Here is an 18,361-nt window from a genome sequence, read left to right as displayed (position 1 = left end):
AATAAATCTGAGTGAAAAAGGCCTATAATCAGGTTAATAAAAAGGATGTACATCAGTTCACCAGAAGTGATAAACTATATTTATCTTCATGACATAATGAGAGAAATGTTGGTCTTGTTATCTCTCTGCACTGGTAAAATTTCATGCAGTCTCTAAGATTGATTATCAAACTCGTTTTGTTTCTTTTTAAAAACAAAATACATAAATATGCTCCTTAATGACAATATTTTTTGCAAGCTTATGCTTTATGAGAACACCTTAATTTATAGCGTGATCAAGAACAAATAAGGTAATTTTCAAAACTGAGATGTAATTCACATACTATAAAATTTACTCTTTACAAATGCACACTTTGATAGCACTTAGTATATTCACAAAGTTTTCAATCATCACAACTATCTAATTCCAGAATGTGATTTCATCAGCCCCAAAAGAAACCCTGCACCCATTTGCAGTCACTTTCCACTCTCACCATTGCCCCTGGACCCTGGAAACCACTGATATACTTTCTGTCTCTATGGTTTTGCCTATAGGAGTCTGGACATTTCCTATAAATGGAATCACACAGTATGTAGCCTTTTGTATCTGGCTTCTTTTACTCAGAATAATGTCTTTCCAGGCTCCTCCATTGTTGTAGTATGAGACAATACTTCATTCCTTTCTATGGATATAATAATATTAATATCCCATTGTATCGATATACCATATTTTGTTTATACACTTATCAGCTGATGGACAAGTGGATTGTTTCTACTTTTTGGCCACTATAAATAATGCTGCTATGCATATTTATGTATGAATTTTTGTGTGGACATGTTTCTGATTCTCTTGGGTATATACCTAGGAGTGGAATTGCTGGATCATATGGTAACCCTATGTTTAATTTTTTTGAAGGACTGCTAAACCATTTTCAATACAGCTGTACTATTTTATATTCCTACCAACAACATATGAGGGTTCTAATTTCTGCACATCCTTGCCAACACTTGTTATTGATATATATATATACACACATATATATATTTATTTTTTTTTTTTTTAAGACAGGCTCTTGCTCTTTTGCCCAGGCTGGAGTGCACTGGCATGATCCTGGGCTCACTGCAACCTCTGTCTCCTGGGCTCATGTGATCCTCCCACCTTAGCTTCCCAAGTAGCTGAGACTAAAGGCACACACCACCATGACTGGCTAATTTTGTAAATTTATTTTGGTAGAGACAGGGTTTCGTCATGTTGCCCAAGCTGGTCTCAAATTCCTAAGCTCAAGCAATCTGCTGGCTTCGGCCTCGTAAAGTGCTGGGATTACACGCATGAGTCACCACCCTGATCTGTTACTGTCTTTTTGGTTGTTTATTATACCCATCCTTGTGACTGTGAAGTGGTATCTCATTGTGATTTTGATTTGCATTTCCCTACGACTAATGATGTTGAGAATTTTTTCTTGTGCTTATTGGCCATTTGTATATTTTCTTTGGAGAAATGTCTATTCAAACCCATCATCCATTTACAAATTGTCTTTTTATTATTTCATTTTAAGAGTTCTGTATATATATTCTGGATTCGCAAACACATAATCTGCAAATATTTTCTCCCATCCTGTGAATTGTCTTTTCATTTTCTTTATGGTGTCCTTTGAAGCACAGAAGTTTTTTCATTTTGGCTGAGTCCAATTTATCTAAATTTTCTTTGGTGGTTGTCATGTCTAAGAAACTATTGCCTAATCTAAGATCATAAAGATATACATTTATGCTTCCTCCTGAGGGTTTTATAGTTTTATTTCTAACATTTAGGTCTTTGATCCATTTTAAGTTACTTTTGTGTGTGGTGTGAGTTAGTTATCTAACTTCATTCTTTTGCATGCAAATATCCAGTTGTCACAGCACCATTTATTGAAAAGACTACTCTTCCTATTCTTTCTCCACTTTATCGTTTAGTACCCTTGTCAAAAAATCATAAGTGTATTTGAGGTCATTATTATTTCTGGATTCTCAATTCTATTCCCTTCATCTATATGTTTATCCTCAGGTCAGTACCACACGGTGTTATAGCTTTGTTATAAGTTTTGAAATTGGGAAGGGAAGGGTAAGTCCCTCCAATTTTGTTCTTTTTCAAGATTGTTTTTGGCTACTCTGTGTCGTTTGCATTTCCTTGTTTTTGGCTACTCTGTGTCGTTTGCATTTCCATGTGAACTTTAGGGTCAGCTTGCTAATATCCGCCCAAAAAGGTAGTTGAGATTATGATGAGGATTGCATTGAATCTGTAGATAAATTTGATTATGACAGCCACCTTAACAATATTGGCTTCCAATCCATGAACATGGATGTCTTCCTACTTATTTAGTTCTCCTTTAATTTGTTTCTTTGATGTTTTGTTATTTTCATCGTTCATGCCTTATACTGCTTTGTTGAATTTGTTCTTTTTGATGTCATTACAAATAGAATTCTTCTCTTAGTTTCATTTTGGACTGATTATTGACTGGTAAAAATACAATTGATTTTTCTACATTGATCTTATATTCCACAGTCTTGCTGAACTCATTTATTAATTCCAATAGTTTTTTTTTTGTGTAAATTCTTTAGGATTTTCTACAATAAGATCATGCTATGTTCTAATAGAGAAGTTTTACTTCTTCCTTTCCAATATGAATGCCTTTCCTTTATTTTTCCTTTCTAATTGCCTAGTGGATAGTGATTTTTATATACTATTATCTACTTCTTATATCTTGATATACTACTTTTTATCTATTTTGATATACTGTTATCTACTATTTATACTATTATCTACTTTATTATATATTTTCAAAGCTATTATGAAAAGCATCTATGATTAATCATTTGTATCTGCAATAAAGATTTCTCCATTTTGAATGCTCAGCATTGATCAACAACTGACAATAATCAAAGGATTCCTTCATTTAGCACATACTCATAACAGAAGGTTATTTTTAAAAGCTCAAAACTAAATAATGAAGCATAGTATAAAATCACAAATATACTGCAAATGTAAATATACTATGGTAGGCCATTTGAATTTTTGCCTTTGCAATTATAGGTTAATTTAATTTTCCTGAAATATTTTTATGCAGAGTAGCATTTAATAAATTTGAAGCTTAAAGGCTAGTTGTCACTGGAATAAAATAATATCTGTATCATTCACTTAACAACCAGTCACATGCCATTTTGGTGCAATTTTTCCATTATGTATTTTTTTTCTTATGAGTAATATCTCGTTTCTTGAGGGCCAGTCTACTACGTGTCCTCACAGTGCCTAGAACATGCTTTATACATAAAGAGCCTAAACAGACACTGAATGAGTCCTGACCGCTCTGAGAAATTTAATATGCTGCTTAACACTAATTAACACAATGATTCCACCAAAATGTGAAACCAAGAGAATCTTCAAATACAGCTGCTTTATCGGACCAAATGCTTTTCAAAGTCATCAGAGAAAATAAAAAGACGGTCATTTTAATAGGTCATTGTTACTTATGGTTTAATCAGTGAGTACTTCAAAAGTCTGTTCATTGGCAACTATTACAGAAGTCCAGATATTCAGAAAAATAAATTACATTCTTGGCTACAAGGTTATGATCAGGAAGGCTGAATTAGGTTTCATGTTTAGTTTAATGATACAAATAGCATTTATAAGTGGAACTTTCCATTACAGCCAGGTGGGGTATGAAATTATGGCTACGACAGAGCTGCCAACATAAACTCAGAGTTTAATTCCTCCATAGAAACAAACTGTCCAACAATTGGGATAGGTGCATTTTTTTTTTCTGCCTCATAGCACATTACTGAACAGCCAGGAAGAATTTGTTACATCTGAATTAATGACCTAGAAGATGTGAGTTACCACATAGGTAAGTACTTTATTACAAGAGTGCAGGTGCCTCTTGGACAATTTAAGTGAATAACTGAGGCACTTACCTAGAAAACTGGGGTGAAATCACTGAATCTCTCCTGAATTGTTTGGGTAATCAGCACAGTAGCAGGGTTAGTATCTATCTTATTCTTTTTACTAATAACCAAAGATGTTATTTACCTTTAGGCTATTGGGTAATTCATTTTTTAAAAGATGTTAATTCTAATTGTTTTATTAGTTTGTGGCAAGCTTCCAACTAATAGTTTAAAATTTTGTTTTATTTAAAAAGAACACTTACATAAGAACAAAAAATCCTGTATCATCTCTGCAGCTGGGTCTATGATAACAACTTAAGATAAAGGAGGACTTAACATCCTCACTGTGACTGTACTTCTATCATTTCTCTAAATACCAATACACACCTACATGATATGAACATAAAAGCTGGAAATGTGTTTTCACTAAAATTTCTGGAATCAGCCTTGTGAGTTTCATGCACTCCCACAAACCTAAGTAAACCTGTCTGAAACTTAGGGGGGTTTTTAATCGTTTTCTAAAAGAACTATGTAATGCATTGAAACTTGCCGAATTAAGCAGCTAAGTCAATGTGTTGATATCAGATATGGTGTTAAATAAGAAGAAGATTCCTCCTGTTCCTGGTAGAACTATAGACTTGTTTCTGATGGCCAGGCATAGTGGCTCACACCTGTAATCCCAGTACTTTGGGAGGCCAAGGTGGGTGGATCACTTGAGTCAGGAGTTCGAGACCAGCCTGGCCAACATGCGAAACACCGTCTCTACTAAAAATACAAAAGTAGCTGGGAGTGGTGGCAGGTGCCTGTAGTCCTAGCTACTCATGAGGCTGAGGCAGGAGAATCGCTTGAAGCTAAGAGGCAGAGATTTCAGTGAGCCGAGATCGCACCATTGCACTTCAGCCTGGGCAACAGAGTGATACTTCATCTCAAAAAAATAAAAATAAATAAATAAAAATAAAATAAAAGATTTGTTTCTGAAGGTCTACTTTAAAAATGTTCATCACCTTTTATTTGAAATGCACTTTCTGGAAAGATGGCAAAAAAAAAAAAAAAAAAAAGGACTGATTTTTAAGGAGGGAGGGGCTGACCCTGTCCTAGGGTCTATGCCATATAAACCCTTTTCATCCTTGTTTAACAATACAGAATCAAACAGCATAACCGTCTTTTACTCTGGTTGTGCGTTTCTCTAAGAGTGTAAATTATCAAATGGCTTAAGTATCCTTAGTAGCATCCAAGTAACTCCCTCTGTGTGCCCCCCATAGTCCCCATAGATCACAGATTCCTAGCATAATGGAGTTTGAGGTCCTAGCATAATGGAGTTTGAGGAGTTTAAGCAATTTAAATAATCCATCCATTCAACACCCTCCCCCCTGCCACAACTATCACCCTCTATCACCACCATCTCCAGCCCAATCTGTGTTTAATTTGGATAAAATTTTCCTTTACACTATGTAGATATTATAATTAGTTTTACATGAGTAAACTGAAGCCCAGAAATATCATTTGGCATCTTCAAGGTCACAAAGCTAGAGTGACACATAACCACGAAAATCCAGCTCTCGGCTCTCCTGACTCCTAAGATGACACTTCTTTAATATACAAATCAAACAGCGAAGAGAATTTTTAGTTTGACTTCTGTGACAGAGATACTCTTTCCTTTTTTATGTCTTGCATATATCTAACCTCATTAAATACACTATTTTTCAGCAGTCAGCGATCACAACCAGTATCATCAGCCATCACTCAGCTGTGACTCAAGTCCCCAGAAGGCTTAAGTGGAACTGACAGGGACAGATTAGCCTCTCTCTCCTTCCTAAGGACTTTTTCTAGAAAGCTAATGGAAGCCCAGAGTGTCAACGCAGCTAACGGGAGAAGAAAGTGGCAGGATGTATACTTTTCCCTTCCTTCCTTCCCCTGATATATCACAGGCAGTCCAAGTGGACAGCTGCCTCAAATATTGTCAACTGCTTCCACTGGGAAAGGAAAAAACCAGGAAGCAGTAAGTTGTAGTAAAATGTAATATTTGGAATGTCTATCAGGACAAGCAAATGTCTTCAAATGATAAACTCAATCACTGTGAAAAGACTTTTAAAGACGTCTTAGGATCAATCTCGAAATCTTCGTTATCCTTAAGAGATATTTGCAATTGTCAGGCAGAGAACTCTATCCTCTACTTTAATGTTCCTACCATCATTTGCACACAGAGGTTGAACACTCACTCTTTTTTTAGGTGCCCTATAGAGAAGTATACATGAAACTCCTCAAGCACCCTCTCCCTCCCCCAAGTGATTCTTCATTCTTGGCAACTGCGGTTATGTGAATGTTATGTCTGTGATTTCTATTTTATGGCCAATTTGTAAAAGTGAAGGGGCCTCCAAAATCTTTCATTCTATGAATTATATATTTTTATGCTGCCTGCCTTGTAAGTTCTGCAAATGCCACAAATCCCCAGAGCCTGACAGGCCTGTGTGGAGCATGCCAAATAAACAGAAGTCTTTCCAAGATCCTGAGCACGACAGTAACCACCACCAGATGACATGCACAAGTTCAATAGCTTAGCCCTGGTTTGAACTGGGGAGAAGAGAAGGAAGGCTTTCTAGGTAAAAAGTAAATGCGGTCTGGACCAAGACTTTCATAGTCTGAGACCCAGAGTCTATAGGGCTCTTCTGGGGATCGGTAATGTTGGAAGAATTAACATCGGCGTTGCTTTTAAGTCTCTGCAAAATGATACTTAATATAGTACAAGCTGTGGTTCCCAAATAACTGTCTATGCAAATTCCTCATAGAACCTTTAAAAATGTAGATTTCTGGGCCCCACTCTAAGATGAACTGAATCACAAAGGCTAGGATGACAGTCAGGAGTCTCTCTCTAAAAAGCTCACCAGGGCCCTCTGCCACCTCCATCAGCTTTGAGGAAGTGCTGTCATAGAGACTCCCAGCTTTCTGTATTCAGTAGCTGAGTGGGTCCTTGCAGCCTTCTGAGGGATTAAGGCTGGGGAGAAGGTTGCCTGAGTGATCCTGGAGGGGAGCTGGGGCAAAGGGCACTGTTGTGTCTTCCTGGGGTCTCACTGTATTGATGAGCTCCACTCACATTTACCAGTCATAATTCACCTCATAAGTATGCTCACACTCTCCCAGGCTGGTTAGAGAACAGGTGTGCTGGTTAACTGAATGTGGAGGTTAACTGAAATTTATACTAAATGCTTTCAAAGCATTAGACTCTTAGCACGAATATTACACAGACTGTGAACTGACTTTGCTTGATGAATAAAACTGCACTTCATGATTTTTCAGCAACTTCATTTCATGGTTAATCAAACTAACACTCAAAAGAGTCACAGCCAGGGCTGTGCAAGGCCTGAATTCAGGCACAGTTCTGTTCCTCCCTGCCCATATGACTGTGAGCAGTTTCAATCCACTCAGGGAATCCTGATGTTAGAGTTCCTAGGACGCTGTGGTGCTAGGAGCCAGTCACTTCACATCCTTGAGCCCCAGTTTCCTCACCTATAAAAAGGGGAAAGTTAGGTTATAACCTAATTAATGATATTTTCTTCTGAAGCTATTAAATTATTAATTTTCAATCTATATCGCTACCAAGATATAATCTGGAAAATGCCTTAAAGTTAAAACTAGATTTCACTGTGTTTCCTTGTGGAATATATTCATTAAAGAAATAGAAAAAACAAAGTTCCAGTAATTTGTGCTTATGACATGGGTTCCAGCTCCATGGGCGTTCCCAGTTTTATTCTGGAAACCTTGGCTGTCCTATTCTTGTTTGGGCTTGTCGCATAATAAATCTACCTTTATCTTCCTCTTCCTTTCTACAGTTTTAATCATTTCAAGCTTCCCATTTTGAGATCATCACCGGAGCCTCCCAGAACTCGGCAGTGATTCTCACTGGCCTTTGCCCATCAAACCATCTGAGCTGGTCTGCCACACGCATTTGTTTTCTAATTACTATCATCTCTCCTGCTCCCAGTCTCCTTTCCTCCATTCTAGGGGAGGAAATGCACAGACCCCATCTCAGAATTCTATTTCCCCTCATCGTAATCCTCCTGAACAGAAGGCTCTTTCCATCCACAGCTCTCAAATGACATCCTGTGTGCTTCTCATTGTACAGGCCCATCTTCTCCAAGAGCCATGCCAAATCTGAACCTTTGGCTTTCTTCTCTTGCCCTGCTCCCACTTGAAACAACTCCATGTGTGATACTATCTACAGAAAAATAAATATAGCCATAGATCATTTATAAGTCCATCTGAGTCTGTTATGTGCATAGTGGATAATTAATAAAAAGAATCTATCTGTTAGGTACATAGTGGATAATTAATAAAGAGTATAGACTAGACTACTGGGATGAAAATACTATTATAGTAAGTGTTGTAGAACCAATGCTGTCATATTTATTATTATAAAGGATGCTCTTTCAGTTATCTCTTAAAACTATAAGAAAATCTACCAATTTTTTCTTAACATTCATAATATTTTGAAACTCCTGATTTGCTACACTACAGAAGAAAACTATGTTGAAGTCAAAGGTTCCCTGGACTGAAAGTCATGAAACTCTGGCATTCCCCTTGGCTTTATCACTCTAAGCAGTTGAGTGACTTGAGCAAATGATCCTGAACAACTTCTCTAAGTCAAAGTTTCCTCAAGTATAGATTGAGGGTACTGAACCTAATGATTCCCAAGGCTCCTCCCTGTCCGCATGCCATATGTTAACTGAGGGCTACGCAACGTTTACAGAAGACCACAGGGTTATCTGGGTGGCATCCTGCACTTCTAAATATTCATCCCATTCTGTATACCTAATGTCCTGTTACCTCCATATCGTACATCATCGCTATGCTATTCCCAGAACACAGTACCCTGCATACTGTACCAGAATTTTCATATGAAGAAGCAATTTTCATAAGGAGCTACAAGTCATTTTTTGGATGTGATGATTAAGCTGCCATAGTTGGATCCTTGAAGAGTGCTTCAGGAAAAAAAATACAAGACTTCCAGTTTGAGTAGGAACTCAAATTTCAGGTGACACTGGTGAATGCTATCAATGCCATAGACCAAAAGATGAATATTTTCAAATTTCAAATTAACAAATGTGAAGAAAATATACATAGGAGGAACAAAGAGATTCACTTTTAATGCTGCAGTACCCTTTAAGCTTCTTTGGTCAGTACACAAATAATGGGCAAAAAGAAGTTCATAAACTGGGCATCTCATTACCACAGAACGTTACAGTTTCCTTTTTTTTTTTTGAGACAAGGTCTTGCTCTGCTGCCCAGGCTGGAGTACAGTGGCACAATCTCGGCTCATTGCTACCTCTGCCTCCCGGCCTCCAGTGATTCTCATTCCTCAGCCTCCGGAACAGCTGGGATTACAGGCGCACAGCATCATATCCGGCTAATTTTTACATTTTTATTACAGACAGGATTTCACCCTGTTGGCCAGGCTGGTCTCGAACTCCTGGCCTCAAGTGATTCACCTGCCTTGGCTTCCAAAGTGCTGGGATTATAGGTGTGAGCCACCACGCTCAGCCAAGAATGTTACAGTTTCTAAAATTCAAACTTCAGTTGGGTCCATAGGAATCCACGGAACACTTGTATGTCTGAGGGAAAGAGAAATGAAATCCACATGCCACACACATGACATGTAAGCACAACGGGAAAGTGCGAGTTTGCAAGGCTAAACTTTCCTGAAGGCATATTTCCAAGTGGGACTTGTCTTGCTTTTGCATACACTTGGTAGCCCTACTTCACTAGTGTTTGGCGGTTTCTGTCCACTCTTCTAAGAGCCTTTCAACTTCTCCATGGCTTTTATGATAAAAATTAAATGGAGAAACCCATGTGGATGTGGAAGTCCTATTTAACCTCATCTTCCTGTGAACATCTGTTATGCATGTGGATGTGCCCTGTATGTTTTTGTTGTGATCAAAGACATTATGAGTAATATTGTTGTGGTCACATCAGACTTCCAGCCATTTCTAACACTTTCTTACATGCTATGTATTCAGTCGTCCAAAAGTCCTTATTAGACAAACTCTGAGGATGAAAGTAGCAGGGTCCTCAAATTAGTTCTAGAACTGCAGTTGTTCCATTTTTAGTATTAATCAATTTGACTGGCTTTTTACATTAACTTTTGGACCAGAGTACGGAATTACAAAAATGCATTTGAATAGATAATCTCTCCACCAGACCCACACACTTAGTTTGACTCTCCATTCAGATCTGTAACAGATATTTGTTTAATCACACAAATCTCCAAGTAAAACATGCACAGACACTTTTGTTTATACAGACTTCTAAGGTTTAAGAGTCTGTTCTAAAGTTGTTTCATTTCTCTATGTTTATCCTATTTTGTTTTAGTTAATAATTTATACTCTGAGCCCAATCTCAACTCAAAACTCATTTGTTATTATACAAATAGGGGAGAAGTATTGACTATTGATTGGAGGATTCATAATTTATAGCAGATATTGCTGGCATGGGCCAACCACTCGATTTAGAATGGTCTTCTCTGGATGTTAGCGGGGAAAGAGTCCGTTATTCTCATTACAACCCTCAAAAGAAAAGACTGCCCTCATTGTAAACAGTAAATGCTGGGGAAACAGCCACACGTGGCTGCCAATACTCCTCTCTCATCAAAGCACTGTGCAAAGATTTTAAGACCAAAAGCTTGAATATACTGCTCACTGTGAATCACATCATTACTTTCCATTTGAAATGTCTGAATCAAATGTTAGTTTCTTGAGTGTGAATTGTACTGAGAAACTTATTCTTAGACTCAAATGATCATTGTTTAAATCTCTTAGCTGAGTTTTAGGTTTATATAACATAACCCACAATTTAAAATAGTGTGGCAGATTAGTACAATAATGGCCCCCGACCTGTCACACCTCTTCCTATCCCTGCACCATGTAACTTCCTTCCACATGGCCCTCTAGACTGGCCACATGACTTGTTTTGGCCATTAGACATTAGTAAGTGCAACACAAACAGACGCTTGAAAATAGCCTGCATGTGGGGGCTTCACCTCTCTTTCCCCTAGGAGGCTTTCCACTGTCATATGAACTTAGGCTAGCTTCCAGGAAGATAAAAGGATTCATGGAATAGTGAAAATTCTGTAACTAAATTCAGCAAGTAATTATTGAGCACTTACTGTGTGCTAGTCACTTGGTTAGGCATAAGAAATTGGTTGACAATTGTAATTATTTGATTGTCTGTCTCACTAGACTTTAAACTCCATGACTGCAGAGGCCACATCTGCTTTTCCTGACTATTGTATCTTCAGTGTTCAGTTCAATGCCTGGCACATAGTAGGCACTCAATAAATAATTGTTGAATAAGTGAATACAACAAAGGTTACAACAAGTCTCTTGCCCTGTAAGAACTCACAATCTAACAAGGGAATCGAACACTGACACTGACACTGACACTGCTTGCGCCAGTACCATGTGGTAAGCGTCCCACTAGAGATATGCACACAGTGGCAAGAGAACAGAAGGGGTGATCACCTTGGCCTTGAGAACTCAGGGAAAGGGTCACAGAGAACACAGCATTTGAACGGAGTCTTGGTATCTCTAGAAATTGTATGGCTTCAAAGGGATAGCCATTTTTCCTTTGCAAAGTACACCTACCCAATTCTTACTGATTTGCATTAATACGAAACTTTCTAGACCCCCTCCCATGTTTGATTTGGCTATGTGGAATTGGCTTCCTGGCATTTTTCACGTTGTGTGTGTGTCTGTGTGTTGCACGTATGATATGCAAGGAAAACACACCATAAAAAAATTCATCAACTCTCTGGCCTAGTGTTGCCCCTCATACGTACTGAGCATAGCAACACAGCAGGACAACTGAGTTGCAGCTCAAGAACAACTGGGTTAAACATGGCTAAAGAACTTCTCTGCTTTATGTTACATCTGCATGTATCAACACGAGGATGCTTGTATCTGCAGGTAACGAAAAATCCAATGCAACTCAACCAGTAAAGAGAATGCATTCTCTCATAAATAAATAAATGGGAAAATATATTCTCTTACAAAACAAAAGTCCTTAGGTATGGAGGTTTTAGGCATCATTCCATGTTTTTGTTCCATCTCGCTCTTCCATCCTGGAAATGTCAGCATTTTCCTCAGACTAGTTTTTCTCATGCTTCATGACGGTTGCTGAAGTTCCAGGCATCCCATGCAGAATTACAAAGTCTGGGACAAGAAGAGACTACCTTTCCTGGGTGCTTCCTTTAAGATCTGAAAATCCTACCTAGAAGGCCCTGAGAAAATTTCTCATGTTCTGTTGACTTGGTCTAAGCTACCAGTGTACATCTCAACTAGCCAGGAGCAAAGGAAATAAGACAACCGTGCTAGGCTTAGATTAATCAGAATTCACTTGTGAGCTGGGAATGGAACTGCCTTCCTCTTAGGGTAAAATTGAACAAGTCAGATTTCTGCTAAAGATGGGGAGGCTGTAGGAGAATGGATATGGGGTAAGTAACCAGTAGGGTCTGCTGTGCCCCACCACTCAAAGGCCCTGTGGTACTTGATTCTTCAAGCACCTGTTCATGAAAATCTCCATTCCTCATCTACAGAAAAGGGAGTAAGAGCGGCAAACACCAAGGACATTCTCAACATGCACGAAGGATCCATGGCTCTGTCCTTCCCACAGCTGCTCGCTGCCCTAGGCATAGATTTGCTGATAGCTGGAGAAGAGGAGAGATGAAATACATTCCTTTCTACATAAAATGACATTGCTTCCCACACACTGAAATGAGATGGAGAATTAGCAACAAGGTGAACTTGAGCTGGGAGATTAACTCCACACAAGAATCCAGAAAGCATAAGGCATTTTTAGCTTGAGATGGCAATAAGACATTTAAATTGCCTTCAGATGAAATTATGTCTTAACTGCCTACATGTTGGGGGCTTTTCACAAGTATACCTTTTTCATAAATGAATTAATTTTGAACAAATGTGGCATGGAATCTAGACGCAAGCCACCAGCATAGATCTGATCATGGAATGTTCTTTTCCACAGTATCTATCGGCTGGATTTTGCTTTCATTTGTTACCTGATCCTGGGTAAACAGAGTTTTCAGAAATCTCCACCAGGATGGCTGAGGGAACCCCATTTCCTATAAGGAACTGTTATTACATTCAGGCTATCAAACAGTGCTAAATAAAATAAATCATTATTCAAAAAATATTTTTATAAAATGGATACAGATATTTTCCATCTCTTGGGATTTTGCGATCTGATAGAAAGAGGAAAAGAGAAAGATAGTTTGTAGAGCCACAATTGTCTCTACAGCTAGACTCACTGGATGGGTATAACATTTCTGACTTCCCCTATAATGGTCGAGAAGTTGGGCCTGACTAAGCAATAAGAAAATTCTCATCAGGAGAGTTTAGTTAAAGAAACAAATGAAGGAAACAGAAGTTTAAAATGAGGGCAAGAACCCCAGGTTTTAAGAGTCTATTGCTGATCTCAGACTGTAGTTGCCCTGGGGCAATAGAGTAAAAAAAAAAATCCTAGTGATGGGTTGAGCACTCACTTGGGTCAGAGTCTGGGTAAGGCCACTGTCCAACCTATGTCATTGTAGTGCAGGAGCTCATCCTCCACCAGTGACACAAATACCTCCCCTCCAGGCCTTCACCAGGGACTGCACCCTTGGCTGGAGAGCTGCTCGTGCCTATCAAAGGGCTGGCTGAAAGACGTCATAAGTAAGGAAGATTGTTTGAGGGCACAGACTCCATCCATTTCTCTGTACATTTTGAATTTTTAGTCTTGGTCCAAGTTGAACCATCAAAAAGCTGTCTATTGAAGCATAACTTTTTGGCCCCATCTAGAGCTGCTTTACTGAGTGACATTTTGGCATCATATCCTTGGTGGCTGTCAAGGGACACCATACGATACGGCATCTCACAATCCAGTTCTGTTTTGGAATGGGGATGTCATTGAGCATATTGTCTTCTACCTTTCTCATTTTTTTTTTTTTTTTTCTCATCCCAGGGCTCTTAATTTGGTGGTGCCTTTCATGCAATATCTCACTTAATCTGTAAAATGACCTCTCAACCACGAGTACTAGTGCTCCCATATTAAAGAAGAAAAGGCTGGGAATTAGGGGGATTAAGTAACTTGTTCAAGGTCTATTCCAGAGCTGGTACTCAAGCCAAAACTCATGCTCTGTAATCCACTACACTGTATGACAAATGGCTGTATTGTTTCTTCTTCTCATGGAAAATAAGAGCAACGTTACCATTTATGGCCCTATTTTTCCTTGGCTACCAGAAAATCCAAAGAAAGTTTGTTCAACTATAGCAATTAGTGGTATGATGGTTTATATCACTGTGTTTTCACCAGTTACGCTAACCTGATGAACTCATTAGCCTGGAAGGCTACGGGAAGGCCAAGACTTCAATGTATTTCTGTGATTTTTCCCTTCCTCCCTCCCACTGGTCCTCCTCCTCCTCTTCCCCCCCCCCCCTTCTCTCTCTCTCTCTCTCTCTCTCTCTGTTTTGTTTTCTCTCTTTGCAACTGTACTTAGCTCAATACATAACACGGATGTAAGGACAACTGAATGATGGATGAATTCTTATCATGCTCCAGCAGTAACATCTTCAGATAATATTTTAAATTCAGAAGTTAAATATACCCTATTACTGTATTGCTAATTGCTTTCTTTCATCCCCACAGAGTCTTCACCTTCAATATGAAAAAAACATTTTTTCAAACCTATTACTAACTATACAGAATATTTTGAAATGACAACACCCTATAGCAGATTCTGCTAGTTGCTTACCTAATACCTACTTTCCTCTCTTCCTAAAGGAACCAGGACCTTCTAGGTAACAATATGCCCAGCTAAAAATAGTCACCTTAGACTCACTTGAAGTTGGGAGTGATAGAGTGAGCAAGTTCTGTCCATTCATTCAACAAATGAATGAGCTATAAATGAACACTGCTGAGTTGGCCTCTTGGACAATCTTTTAATGATAGATTCCTCTGGCATTGTTTTTCAGTCCTCTGCCTTGACTTTCCATTGTCTTCTCCTCCCTGGAACACAGACACCATGCCTAGAGTTGCAGAAGCAATCCTGTGACCACAAGGCAAGAAGCATGAGGGCCATGCTGCAAGCCGAGATCTGCAAGCTAATGAGGACAGAGAACAAAGATAAGAGGTAGACCCCAGTGATATCACAGTGCCACCACACCAGACCTAGACTGCTTAATGCATGAAATAAACAGGGCTCTCCACTTGTTTGGGTCCCTCTTGTCAAGTTTTCTGTTTCTTTTAGCCCAATGCATTTCTGATATAGGTCTTTCTCTTTTTAATTTTTTGCTTATTTTATTCATTTTTAAAATGGCCACAGGTATTACCCTCTGAGAAAATCAAAATCAAGTGCACTCACAGTGAAAAGAGTTCTAGGTCTCATATCATTCCTTTTGATCCTGTAGTACACTGACACTGTAGTAACAGCACTATTAGCTTCAAAATGCTGTATCAATGATCAAAATATGTCAGTGGAAAGGATCTCATAAAGTATGCTGCTTTCTTTCTTCAATTACTTTAAAAGTCTGTCATTAAACATTTCTGGGGGTAGTTTATAAAATATTTATAGTTGGAAGCCAACGGTAGCTGGAGAAGAAGAAATGTTTGTTATAAATATATTTCTCTACTCACAAGCTGTCAAAGTCACTCACTGTAGTTTTTGTAATCCACTGGGTCATGGTAAAGGCTTCCTTCTGTGAATGTATGTGGTCTGCTTAAAACAACAATAACAACCACACTCATTTGCTCAGAAGTACAGCTAAATAATCCTTCAGCCCTGTGTAATTTTAGTGTAAGTGCATTAAAAACTCCACATATCTTGCACCTGGAAATTATGTGGTCAATAAACAACTTTTGACCTAGTTGTATGAGTTGCTCTCAAGGTTAAACTATGTTCTTCCAATCATCGTGGGGAGTGACCAAAGGGTCACTTGCGTCCAAGGGCAGAAATGCAATTTTATTTTTCAGAAATTTGTAAACAACTCCTTTGAAGATTCAAGAGGAGTAATATTTAGTAGGCTTTGACATTAGATGTTTAGAATCATGAATTGGAAATATTCCCCCCTTTCTTCCACTGGGCAATGTTTGCAAACAACCTATACATTGGCAACCTTTGGAGAAAACCTACTACTATAAACTTTAAAGATTTTTTTCTCTCTTTTTCTTCTTTCTTTTTTTTGTAGAAAGTTTAAAAGTCATTGTGAGTTGCAAATCTTTCATCTGCATTTGTCCCTTTCTTTTTAAAGTTGTTCCTTATCTGTTGAAAAAACTTGTGCCTGCTTTTGCCTGAGAATTGTAAACTGCTCAACTTACATTGCTGGAAGCACCTTAAACATTGCTCCCCTCAGACAGTTGCTGTCCTGCCTTCATCTTACGTGATTTAATTGGTGGGCTCTTCTGGACTTTTTTATAGGGGCAAGTAGTCAGGCCACAAATCAGTCTCCTTTTTCTCTCATACACATAGAGTTCAAGTTCATTGTAAAAATCATGTTTAGTACAGAAGGAATCAAAACAGGAGGGCATATCATGTCAGCAGCGTTTGCACAGCTAATTCCATCAAACGTCAGTGAAAGCTCTGGGGTAAAAGCAATGCATCAGTTTCTGCCTGAGGAATTCAACATAAACATGAATATTAGAAAAATAAGTGGAGACAAGAAATTCTTTGAAAATGCCCCAAAGTAATAGAATCAAGCAGGCATAGTCACGCCTGCTTTTCTTATTTAGAATCTCAAAAACACGCATTCCACCTTCTCTCAACCCAGCCCCATCCAAGAGAATGCAAATCCTGAATCCATGCAGCCTGGCTGAGAGAAACTTGTATCTTTCCAGGAGGGGCCCAAGAGCTATTGGGTTGGGATCCGTTACCCACAGGCCAAGTTTCTTCTCCGGAAGGGAGTTGTGAATTACCAAGAAATGTGTTCCTGGGAAGTCCAGCCCACAAGTGACAGCCTAGGGGAAATTCTGAGTGTCCCTCCACACTAACGCGTCTGGGGGTACAATTGGGGCAAGGGCACTGTTCTGCTCAAATGCAATGCACAGGAGGAGGGCCAAAGCCAAGTGCCAGTCTGCTCTCCCTTTAGGACTTCAGCAAAACTGTGTGGCTGGAAAAACTGTCTTCAGTGTCCCCTCTTCTCCCCGACTCCCCTTTCATTCCCTGAACTCGTAACTGCTAACTTCCTACTGTGTGCCCGAGGATGCAGTGATGGAGAAGCTGGTGACTGTCTCCTAGGGATTTCTTTGTGAAAAGGGCTATGTCAGAGATAAGTACAAGGTGATAAGGGACCGATGAGTAGGGATATCTAGCCCTGAAGTGGGGGTGGGCAGGGCAGGGACGAGGGGCTGTCAGAGAACGGCCTAGAGCAAGAATCAGGAAACTTAGGTCACGTCTACTTTGTTTTGATTACAACCCTTTAAAAAATGTCAAAACAATTCTTAGCTTGTGGGAGGTAAAATATTACGCTGATGTGGCCACAGTTTGCTGACCCATCTTCTAGAGCAAATAATACCTGTGCCAAGTCCCTTAGGATAAGACATAAAATTAACTACTGTTTAGTAAGTACTTGGATTTGTCAGGTCTTAGACCAGCTGCTTTATAAAGTTCATTTCATTGAATCATCACAATACCATAAGAAGGCTATAGTCATCAGAAGGAAGTATTATCAATAGTATTTACTGATGAGGAAACTGAGGTCCAGGGGCATTAAATCCCTTGTCCAATGTCAGAGCCCTCAGCCCAGCTGAAAACAGGAACCCCGGCCTATCTGGCTTCCAAGCCACCAACTACAATCCAGGTACAGTTGTATATCTAAGTCTTGCCCTGGACAAAGGCATTGCAGGAGGAGGGAGGCGCTAAAATTCTGACCACACCCTACTGGCCAATCCCTGATCCTGGGCGAGGAGCTGCACCCAGCCTGAGGTTGGAATAGAGGCCTTTTTCTTAGCAAAGGGATGCCATGTACGGACCAAGCCATACTTTTATGAGGCTGTGTCAGCTGGGAAGAGAGGAGAATCTCTTCCTAACTCATTCGAAGCCTATTATTCTTTTTTTTTTTTTTTTTTTTTGAGATGGAGTCTTGCTCTGTCGCCCAGGCTGGAGTGCAGTGGCACCATCGCGGCTCACTGCAAGCTCCGCCTCCCCAGGTTCATGCCATTCTCCTGCCTCGGTCTCCCGAGTAGCTGGAACTACAGGCTCCCGCCACCATGCTCAGCTAATTTTTTGTATTTTTAGTAGAGACGGGGTTTCACCATGTTAGCCACGATGATCTCGATCTCCTGATCTCGTGATGTGCCCGCCTTGGCCTCCCAAAGTGCTGGGGCTACAGGCGTCAGCCACAGCGCCTGGCTGAAGCCTATTTTTCTTAAAACTGTAACTAAAAATAATTAGGAAGAGATTCTAGCATTTTGCTTATATCCCTGAAACA

General features: G+C 39.3%; 1 protein-coding gene across 2 annotated transcripts in view; it reads right to left on the bottom strand.

Moving 5' to 3' along the window:
• Positions 1 to 18,361, bottom strand: part of UST (uronyl 2-sulfotransferase) — a 321,091-nt gene that overhangs the window by 138,191 nt on the left and 164,539 nt on the right. The window lies entirely within an intron of this gene.

Source organism: Chlorocebus sabaeus, chromosome 13, assembly GCF_047675955.1.
Source record: "Chlorocebus sabaeus isolate Y175 chromosome 13, mChlSab1.0.hap1, whole genome shotgun sequence".
In the NCBI taxonomy this organism is placed as follows: Eukaryota; Metazoa; Chordata; class Mammalia; order Primates; family Cercopithecidae; genus Chlorocebus; species Chlorocebus sabaeus.
The sequence above is the reverse complement of the archived record's forward strand: the minus strand, read 5'-3'. Positions and strand labels throughout refer to the sequence as shown.